The following is a 10,296-nucleotide window of genomic DNA, read 5'->3' as shown; positions in this document are numbered from 1 at the left end:
CGATATCGGCCTAGTACCAGGTACCAAATCAATCGAGAACTCCACTTCGCGTTCTGGCGGTAATTCATTCACCTCTTCCGGAAACACATCAGGAAAATCACACACCACGGCTAGATCGCCAATCACCAGTTTATCTTTAGCCTCCAAAGTCGCTAACAGCATAAACAACTCTGCCCCATCAGCTACTTCCTCATTCACTTTCCTTGCCGATAGAAACAAACTCTTTCCTTCCTCAATTTCAGAAAAGACCACAGTCTTATCAAAACAATTGATAGAAACTCGGTTAAACACCAACCAGTTCATACCCAGAATAACATCAATCTGCACTAGTGGAAGACACACTAGATCCATCCCAAAGTCTCTACCAAAAATACTCAAAGGACAATTTAAACAAACCGAAGTAGTAGTCACTGAACCCTTCGCAGGAGTATCAATTACCATACTACCAAACATCTCAGATATCTCTAACTTAAGTTTCACCGCACAATCCAAAGATATAAAGGAATGAGTCGCACCTGTGTCAATAATAGCTACAAGAGGAAAGCCATTAATATAACACGTACCTCGGATAAGTCTGTCCTCACTGGAGGTTTGAGTTCCGGTCAATGCGAACACCTTCCCAGTTTGAGATTTCTTTGGCTTCTGACACTGACTTCCAATATGCCCTTCTTCGCCACAATTAAAACAAATCACTTCCTTGTGCTTGCAATCAGCTATTGCATGACCAGTCTTACCACAACGAAAACATCTCTTTACTTCAGCAGTGCATACATTACTCTTATGACCAGCCTGACCACATTTGAAGCAAACTATACCAGCAGGAGCACCTCCCCCACTAGCTCTCTGAGCCGGAGCAGCTCTTTGCTTCCCTTTTCCAGCTGGAGCATCATACGGCTTGCCACGATTATGATGTTGCTTGCCCTTGCGGTCACTGACAATCTTGTAATGAGCATTATTGTCTTCTTCAAATATCCTGCAGCTATCAACCAATTCAGTAAAAATGCGTATCTTCTGATACCCAACAGCCTTCTTAATTCCAGAGCGCAGTCCATTTTCAAACTTGATGCACTTTGAAAATTCAGCACTAGCACCAGTGTAATGAGGATAAAATTTGGACAGCTCCACAAATTTCGCAGCATAATCAGTGACAGACATGTTTCCTTGCTTCAGCTCAAGGAACTCAATTTCCTTCCTACCACGGACATCTTCCGGATAATACTTTCTCATGAATTCCCTACGGAATACATCCCAAGTAATGACTTCACCTGCCACGGTCAACCTCTCGTGAGTCTCTAGCCACCAGTCATCAGCTTCGACTGCTAGCATGTGAGTACCATACTGAACCTTCTGAGCTGGAGTGCAATCCATAACACGGAAGATTCTCTCAATCTCTTTCAACCATCCCAAGGCTGCATCTGGATCATGCTTCCCTTTAAACACCGGCGGATTCTCTCTCTGAAAAGTCGCCAAGCTACGTGATCCAGCATCACCACCAGCATTTGGCAAGTTCTGCACAGCTTGTGCCATCGCTTGCATTGCGGCAGCCATTGCAGCGTCATTCCTTCCAGCCATTCCAACTTATCATTACAACACAACTTAAAAGTTAGATTAGTAACAATACACAATTGTTAGACAGTAACGACACGACAACTGGCCGGACAGACCGACAGGCTCTGATACCACTAATGTAACACCCTTCTAAAATACCCCCATTATTTAATAAAAATAACAATTATATATCAGAGTAATCATGCACCAAGGGTGTCACACAACATTTCACACCATAAAACTGTCATGCTCATTATTTAATTCAACATAAACACTTCTTGCAAAATTACGCAGCGGATAGAAATCATTCAACATCTGTAATACATTACACGTAAAATTATTCAACAAGTTAAAACATCCCGTCCCGATGTTACATCTATCAGAGCATGACCCACTTAAGAGACTACGCTAGACTCCAAGCATTAGCTTCTACTCAACTCATTGCTCGTTACCTGAAAAATAGTTGTAAGGGTGAGTTCCTCAATCGATATAACAAACATTATAAATTATCATGTTATGTTAAGTAACTTAACTCATTAATCACCCAATATCAACACAACTCATATACATACTCAAGATCAATATCACTGATACACATACAACAAACCAACATAATGCAACTCTAATGAGACTCGACTCGTCATGCATGTGGTACCATTCGGAGTAAAACTCCCAACTTAAATCATTGCCATTTTAGTGGGCATCAAGGCATAAGCCTTCAACTTTCAACTTAAAATTTTGCCAATCCAGGCCAACGTGGTGTGAGCAAAGCTCCGATTTTTGCCAATCCAGGCCAACGTGGTGTGAGCAAAGCTCCGACTTAATGCATATGAATGTGCATGGCATATACGACTTGAATTTTCAACAACATAATAATAACAGCAACACAACAACGTTTTCAACAAAAATCAACTTATAATCAACTTTGGCTCCCCAAGCCTACAACTCAGCATTTTCAACAACTTTAACACAACTTATCAACATATTTGTATCAACACTTCATAACATAACCCAACTAAATTACTCATCACAATTAACGATAATAGGACGATCACCAATTATGTTCACAACATTGAAATATCATTTTTTCCAATTTCCAACAGTGTTAACCGGTTAACGCCCTGGGTTAACCGGTTAACGCAGGACAAAACACACTTTCTGGCAAAACGCAACAGTGTTAACCGGTTAACGCCCTGGGTTAACCGGTTAACGCAGGCAAAACAGCACATTTCCACAAAATATAACAGTGTTAACCGGTTAACGCCCTGGGTTAACCGGTTAACGCAGACAAAACAGCAGTTCCTGCGCTAACACAAGGCAGAATGCAGAGTTCTCCGCATTTTCCGCCGTTGGAGGACTTCCGGACCTCCGATTCAACTTCCGTAAAAAGCTACATGATCGGAAAATCACGACACATACAATTATCGATTCAATTTCAGTTTTCCTACAACTTATTCATCACAATTTTCTCAGCATTCTAAATCCCAATTAGGGTCAATTCAACGGTTTATCACTATCCATGACATGTTAATCTATAATACCCATTAAACGACGATAAACCCCCCTTACCTGAGATAATCCGGCAATCTCTAAGCTTCAAGCTTTTCCGTTCTTCAACCTTTGCTCTCTAGCTCTTCCTCTTTGCCCTTTCTCCACTTTCCACTTTTCAGCCGCTTCTCTGTTTCACGTGAAAACTCTTTACCAACAAATGAAACCCTTTTCTCTTATTCCAACTTATATATTTTCCACTAATTATTATTCCAAATAATAATAATAATAATAATCCAATAATTCAATTTATTTAATTAAATTAATAAATATATTATTAACTTAATTTAAATAATTCTCTTATTTTATTCGGGGTGTTACACTGCTTGTACGAAGAAATAGACGGTTTCTCCTCTTCTTTGGCAAAAAGAGCATTCTCCACCTTGACGGTTTCGAATGCTTGACTCGGCGTTTCAACAATTTCACCGTCCATTTCCACATACTTGAACGATGACAGGTGGCTGACGAAGATATCCTCCTCCCCACAAACGGTGACGACCTGCCCGTCCCAGATGTACTTCAGCTTCTGGTGCAAAGTCGAAGTCACTGCCCCAGCAGCATGGATCCATGGTCTACCCAACAGGCAACTGTATGCCGGCTGAATATCCATGACATAAAATACCGACTTGAACACCTCGGGCCCGATCTTCACCGGGAGCTCCACTTCCCCAAACACAGCCCGCTTCGAACCGTCGAAAGCTCTCACTATCAGGTCAGTGGGCGTCAAGATCAACCCTTCACAGTTCAGCTTCGCCAAGGCTTTCTTCGGCAACACATTTAAAGAGGAGCCGGTATCAACCAACACGTGCGAAAGCACGGCTCCTTTACACTCCATTGCGATGTGTAAAGCCCGATTATGATTCCTCCCATCCACAGTCAGATCAAGATCGGTGAAACCCAGCCCATGACTAGCATTGACATTTGACACCACCATCTCCAACTGATTGATTGTGATCTCCTGAGGAACATAGGCTCTCTTCAATACCTTCAGCAAAGCCTCTCTATGCCCCTCGGAGCTTAACAGCAATGACAGAATCGAAATCTTGGATGGGGTCTGCTGCAAGTGGTCAACAAGTTTGTACTCGGACTTCTTGATGATCCTCAGGAATTCTTCAGCTTCATCATCAAGTTCTCTCTCCGACCCACCAGGCGCCGGTGTCACCACAGGAGTATCTTCATTCACCACTTGTTTTCCTCTTGCCCTGGCTAAAGCCTCGGCCTTTTCTTTCTTTTCTCTCTCTCCATCCCCACTTCTCAAAGCATCAGGGGCAAACAACCTTCCACTGCGAGTGAAACCACTAGGTCCGGCATTATCCACCTTTGAAACGGTGGTTTCACCTGCAGTCTGATCCTCCAACTTCTCCCCATTACAGTATACTTCTCCACCATAATGCCACGGCACGGCATCATCTTTGTCATAAGGAATTGGCCCAGGTACCGTGATAGTAACTGGAGCCGCATCGGCCAGCGTTGACAAATAAACCGGGTCGAAGTAGATAGTTATGGTGGATACATCCTCCTTCACCAATTCTACTTTCTCAAATCTGAGGCTTCCCTCGTCCATCAGCCTCTGGACAGCCTCCCTCAATGATATACACCCATTGACAGCAATAGTGCACGCAGCACAACAGTTATCACAGCCCGGGAAGACCCCATTCTTCAACAATTGTCTCTTGACCTCAGCCAAGGGAGTCTTCAACTGATCCACATTTAACAGCCCGATTTTGTCCTCCTCAGAAATTGCATTCACCCCCATTTGACCATGCACAGGCATGGGATTAGCATTAACATTTGGAGACGGTGCAAAGTTGATTGCCTTAGAATCCACCAAGTCCTGGACCACATGCTTAAAAGCTTTGCAATTTTCTACATTGTGTCCAGGTGCACCCAAGTGAAATTCACACTTGGCATTCTCATCGAAACTGGCTGGCCTCTGATCAGGTCTCAACGGAGCCAACGTCCTCAGCTGGACCAACCCCAAGTCCTTCAACTTCTTCAGCAAAAATGAATAGGTCACAGGTGGTCTATCGAACTGACGGTCATTCATTCGCCCTCGCACCTGATACCCAGCCCTCTGCGGTCTCTGTTGAAACGGCTGCCATTGTTGTTGCGGTTGTTGCTGCTGTTGTTGTGCAGGCTGATTATCAGCAGGAATGGTTACCGCAGCAGTGTGCTGATAGTAACGATCCCTATTCTGTCCTCTTTGGGTATACACAGCGCTAGTATCACCCTCCTTCTTACGTTGGCCATTCCCAAAGGGCTTCTTCGATCCAGACGACGAAGCGTTACCCTGTATCTTCCCCAGCTTTAACCAACTTTCAATCCTTTCTTCGGCCACCACAATATCGGCAAAGTTGGTAACCGGGCATCCAACCATCCTTTCAGCGAATGTCCCCTGCAGGGTACCCATAAACAGATCTGACATTTCTCTATCCACCAATGGAGGTTGGACCCTGGCAGCCAGCTCCCTCCATCTCTGCGCATACTCTTTAAACCCCTCATTAGGCTTCTGAGACATACCCTGCAGCTGGGTATGACTAGGAGCCATATCAGCGTTGAACTGGTATTGTTTAAAGAACGCATCTCCCAGATCTTGCCAACTCTTAATGTCAGAGGATTTCAGCTTAGTGTACCATTCCAAGGATCCTCCAGACAGACTGTCCTGGAAGAAGTACATCCACAACTTCTGATCCATCGTATAAGCAGAAATCTTACGGACGAAGGCCTGAAGGTGAGTTTCCGGGCAAGAACTCCCATTATACTTGTCAAATGCAGGTGCTTTGAACTTCTGTGGGATCACAATCCCCTCGACCAGCCCCATATTCGACATGTTAACAAACCCCGGAGTAGCATGGCTTTCTAAAGCTCTAATCTTCTCCGCCAGCATCTGAATCTCTTTATTTGGCGGTTGGATACCGTATTGACCAAACTGTTCGTTAAGCATGGAGAACTGATCAGCTTCTCTATCCTCCTCTCTATCCTCCTCAGCCCCGAAGAAAGGAGTAAACAGACTGTCCTTCATATTATTGCCCATCGGACCCGGTCTACCGCCTATGGCAACACCAAAACCACCCCCAGCATTAGTCACTACACCAACAGTTGTCCTCTTTCCCAGATCTCCTCCATCCCTGGAACCACCAAGGCCATGGTTAGAGACACCTTCTAGATTGACACCACTATTAGCAGCTGAAGCCCGCTCGAGCTTCTCCACTTTATCAGCAAGTGCTTTCTGCCCGACGGCAAACCCTTGCATGACATTGATTAACTCATTCATCTTCTCCTTCAGCTCGAGAAAATCTGCATTAGGTAGATCCATCAGCCTTGGCGTGTTGCGTCTGGTGAAGTATCTGTGTGGACGGGTTGTGTGCAAGGGAATGATTCTACGCGCACGAGCAATGATTCCTGTAACAAGCAAGCACGTTAGAAACTGACACCTGCAAAATAGAAGACAAGTTATTATGATTTATGCATGAATGCAATGTCTATCCATATGAGGAACACTCTGTCTTTCGATCCTAGCTTCATTGAGACAGATAATAATCCGGCAACAATATTCTGATACTCAATCATCTGGTTTCATCATACAGATCAGAGATAGATGATTTAGCAAAGATATCACCCAACCATGTGTGTGCTGTGTGAGTGCATACAGGAAAGCAAATAAAGCTTGAAGATCGATCCCTGAATGAAAACAACCATGGCATATCAAAAGTGCACCATAAGTGCGAGAGTCATACATCAAGTCTGATACAAATCAAATACAATTCTCCAGAATCAGAAAGAAAATACAAGCAAGTGAATTCCGTCAACAGGCCTGACGGTAATCCACACAAATGATAACAAGAGGCTATACTGAAGAAGGCCCCACAGAAGGCTCCACATCATCTACCATCTTGGTAAACTTCACGGCAAACCTGAGCTCAGTGTTCTCCTGCTGCAATCTCCCTATCTCCTTCTGGTGAATCTTCATCTGTCGGAAGTAATGATCTCTCTCAGCAATGTAGTGATCTCTCTCGGTAATATAATGATCTCTCTCAGCAATGATCTTTACGTTCTCTGTTTCCTTAATCTTCAGCTTTGCCTCCCACTCGGCGATAAGGATTCTGACTCTGTCGTCCCTCTGATCCCTCACACGGATTTGTCTCCTCTTCTCATCTTCAATAACCCTCAAGGCCCTAGCTAGTTTCTCCTTGGTAAGGTCATGCTCCTTTGTAGACGACTCCAACGCTTGGCTGATCTTGCAGTAATAGGCAGTATCTATCTCAAAGCGCTTCACCTCCATGGCATGTCTCTTATCCTGGTCTTCTATTCTCCCTTTGATTTCCTGATTAGCCATCTGAATCCTAGCAACATTCATCTCCAACTCAGTCTTCTCTGCTAGCAGTTGATCTCTGGCTTTCTTCACCTCAAGGAACTCTTCCATGCTGACAGAAGAACGTGGCCCCTCAATCGTAGGACACCAAGGATCACCTCCAGGAAATGGTAGATGTGTGAGCTCAATCCTCTTCCTAAGCCAATCGTCAAATGGAGGAAGAGACCTGCTATTAACCTTACCAAAAGGAACCTTGCCCTTTCTCTGAATGTTGCGCCATGCTCCGGACACTTGCATCAACCGTGACAGATTACCCTCAGCCGGGAAGTAGAAAGACTCCTGAACCTCACACTCGAGAGGAGGAACCTCCATAGCAAACCCCATTTGTCTCCTAAGAAGCGTCGGGTTGTAATTAATGCAACCCTGAACTCCTATAAGAGGCACATTGGGAAAGCTCCCACAACTATAAATGAAGTTTCGTTCAGCCATACCATTGTGAGTCCAAGCTATGTCCTTGGCCCGCAAACCCATCAACCTGGTCGCCCAATTAACCGTAGGATCAAGAGAAACAAAAGCACCTCTGGAAGGCAGATACCCCATAAACCATTTGTATAACAACTGAGCACAATATCGGATCAATCCCCCACGCCTCTTCTCGTTCCGATTATGGACCGAGTAATAAACATCCCCAACCAAGGTAGGAATAGGATTCCTCTGCATAAACAACCTGATGGCATTAATATCCACAAAGTTCTTCTGATTAGGAAATAGGATGATCCCATAGATGCTCACAGCAATCAAAGCACAAACGGTCCTCCAATTACCCAAAGCAGCATGCTCCTGGGTTTTAGCCTCCAAGAAACTCAGATGAAAACCGGGTAACTTTCCTTTCTCTTTCAAACCCCCTTTAGTCACCTCTGGGCTCAAATAAAGAGCACGAGAGATCTCAGCATCATCAGGTTCCTCCTTAGTGACATAGAACGGAATCTGATCTCTGATCTGGATACCCAGGATGCTGGCGTAGTCCTCCATCAAAGGCCCCAACAAGTAATCCGGGAAAACGAAACATCTCAAGCCCGGGTCATAAAACTGGAGAAGAGTATGAATGGCACTCCTGTCACTGTCTGTGAGTCTGAAAACCACCTTCAGAATACCACCGTAATACTCACGGAACAACCCCACATGGTCAGGTGTAATCAATGCTATCATATCCCTCAACATATCAATCTCTGGATTGAAGAAACTGTAGACGACGTCATCTTTCAAGTCGGGCCTCATGTCTGGAACAAAGAAGTCTCTCAACCAGGATCTCGATTAGGAATGTCCCCTGCATATGGATAAACATGTGTTAGATGCAGATAAATGCAAAATATGAATGATGCTGATGCATGAATGCAATGCACTGTGCCATCCTCCAAGTCATCTGAACATCCACTGCACTGAGTTACAGTCTTTGAACTGATCACAACCATATGAAGGAATATGTAACCACAAATCCCACTCAGGGTTCCGAAATAAACGGAACGGAATGATGCATCACCATCATCACCAGAAAGTCCTCTGAACAGATAACCACAAGACCCTCTGAACCAGCCCAGGGAATCTTGAAATAAACGGATCCCCACTGATAAATACCACGGACAGAACTCCGGCGTCTCAGAAATAAATCCATAAATCTGACTTATAAATAGGACTCTGATCAACGGCTGAACCATTAGTCACCAACAAAGTCACCATCAGAACATGCATCTGTAAGAATCAACCCTCCCCTCACAGGTGAATTCTAATCAGGTCATCCTAAGGCGGATAATGATCTCGACAATCGGGCAAAGATACTCAACGGGTTTGCCCTTTCGGGTGTGCCGTTGCAGCTCTCTTAAGATCGTCTAAACCAAAGATCCGGGAATGAACGGTCACCGAAGTCAACAACCCTAAAGAGATAACCCAACCAAAGTGGAATACCCCACTAAGGAAGAGCTCACTCAGAAGAACCTCGTCCGGCTTGTAGTATGTCACGTCGCAACAACATGCTGATAAAGCAAGTGAGGAAACATGAGACCACACTAATCCTAGGTGTATACTCGGGCCTGGGTTTTAGCCCCACTCAGAACACCCACCCCAAATCAGAGGAACCACCTGTACAGAAGACAGCACAATGATAGTATGATGCATGCAAACATTTATGCAAATATATACACGACATAATAATCATAAATGCAATAAATAGAGCAGCACAAGCAACCTAAACTATCCTAGAGAGCACTAGGAGAGACTCGCTTAGGGAAGATGGACCAGCAAGAGGTCAACTTCTAGTCCCCAGCAGAGTCGCCAGCTGTCGCATCCGCGAAAAACAACCGGCGGGAAAAAGCAAAACAAACAGAGCCGCCACCGTGCGTTATTTATCCCAAAAGAGGGAAAGGAAACGCTCGAAGTAAACCTGGGAAAGACATGGCCTCGCGACCAAAGAGAGATGGGATCGGGAGTCAGTTATGCGAAGGGAAGGTATTAGCATCCCTCCGCATCCGTCGTACTCGACGGGATCCACGCTCAAAAGAATAGAAGAAAGGTTGCTAAACACTGCTCACAAGCGGCACACACACTGGAAGGAAACACAGATGGGATAAGAGGGGAACGAGCTCGCTAGGATATCGCATCCTATGCCTACGTATCTCATCTGGAATGAGAATCAGAGCTACCGTAGTTCGGCTCACGCACGCCGAAACAAAACACAAACATAGGAAACCGACTGCCAATCGCTGGACTTACGTCAGACTCCACACAAACAGGCAAACGTGGAAACCGAACGCCAATCGCTGGACTTACATCAGACTCCGAACCAACAAACACACACAGGAAACCAACTGCCAATCGCTGGACTTATGTCGGAC

Source organism: Lathyrus oleraceus, chromosome 6 (genome assembly GCF_024323335.1).
Source record: "Lathyrus oleraceus cultivar Zhongwan6 chromosome 6, CAAS_Psat_ZW6_1.0, whole genome shotgun sequence".
NCBI classification, from domain to species: Eukaryota; Viridiplantae; Streptophyta; class Magnoliopsida; order Fabales; family Fabaceae; genus Lathyrus; species Lathyrus oleraceus.
This window is presented reverse-complemented; position numbering follows the sequence as displayed.